Source organism: Mastigoproctus giganteus, chromosome 9 (genome assembly GCF_048544385.1).
Source record: "Mastigoproctus giganteus isolate SK-2022 chromosome 9, ASM4854438v1, whole genome shotgun sequence".
Lineage (NCBI taxonomy): Eukaryota > Metazoa > Arthropoda > Arachnida > Uropygi > Thelyphonidae > Mastigoproctus > Mastigoproctus giganteus.
Genome location: NC_143583.1, coordinates 186,200,210 through 186,201,626, shown reverse-complemented (window position 1 = coordinate 186,201,626; position 1,417 = coordinate 186,200,210). Strand labels below are relative to the sequence as shown.

The following is a 1,417-nucleotide window of genomic DNA, read 5'->3' as shown; positions in this document are numbered from 1 at the left end:
ATGGCCTTTAACGATTCTGAGGATGTGCCTGAGTTTGTTTCATTCGAGTCAGATGAAGATTCTGGAATACAGCCGTGTACAACTGGACAGTATTCAGGATATAATGATTCTATGTACGCTCCTACGCCAACAGAGTCAGAGACAGAGTTGGAAATTGATTTCGAAGATGAGCCGCCCCTATTAGAGGAATTAGGAATTGATTTAGATCACATTTATTATAAGACTTACATGTTACTACATCCATCCATGCAGCCCGTGCCCGATATTATTGAAGACAGTGATTTAGCTGGACCACTTTTGTACTGTTTGGGGTTTGGAACATTCCTTTGCATCAGAGGGAAGTTCCATCTTGGTTATATTTATGGATTTGGACTGTTGAGTTGCCTGAGTATGTACATATTACTGAATTTAATGAGTTTTTACAAGATATCATTCTCATGTACAGTAAGTATTTTAGGTTATTGCCTTTTGCCTCTGGTAGGTGTTTCTGCATTATCAGTCATCGTCCCTGTAGGAGGAGTAAACGGCGCTTTGATTGTATTACCATCAATTTTGTGGTGTGCTATATCTGCTACAAAACAGTTTGTGGCAGCTATTTGGTTAGAACAGGACGATCTGCTGCTTTTATTATATCCATGCACCGTACTATATGGCATGTTTGCACTTCTAGTAACTTATTAATGTTTGCTTTATTTTAGAAAGACTGGAGTAAATGAATGTATTTATAGAAATCAAATTTTATTTTTCTTTTTGCATTCCAAATAAGAAATTTAAGTTCACTTTATCGTTTTGTTATTTTAATTTCAGTAAAGGGAGGTATTTGCAGTTATGTGGCTAAAGTTTAAATAACTGGTTTGTACATGCCTTTTTGCAATCTTTTTGTAGCATAATTTCCATTTGAATCTTTTGTTTGAGATTTTGAATTAACTGAATTTGGAAATTTCCAATTATAGCTATTAAATTTCCAAAACCTAATAATTATAATTAATTATAGATAATCGACTGACTTAAATATTTGATGTGCTTATAAATTATGTTACCACATAAAACACGTATAAACTTGATGAATTTGTTGATGTGAGGGAGAGAGAGAGAAAATTATACATTTTGAAATTAGTTTACAGATTAAACAGATTGCACTCACTTAAAGTGATTTGCAGTATGTGTTAATGAAAATTAACATTTTCATGATTACTGCATATCTTTCTTTCTAAAGCGATTTATTTTTGTTATTTTCCCAAGTAATGGGAAAAGATGAAAATGCAAACTTAAGTCTTGTAATATTAAATTTGAGACTTTTAAATTTTGCTTAAAGAATTTGTAAACATAAATCATATAATCTTTTAGAAAATTCCTAGGTGTTCGTGTACCTGCTCAATTTTGTGAAAGATTAAATTCGAGCAGCACATTCAGATCA

At 32.3% G+C, this 1,417-nt stretch overlaps 1 pseudogene; it reads left to right on the top strand.

The window, feature by feature from the left end:
• LOC150080946 (protein YIPF5 pseudogene) lies at positions 1-681 on the top strand (annotated as a pseudogene).
• Positions 682-1,417: the final 736 nt, after the last annotated feature.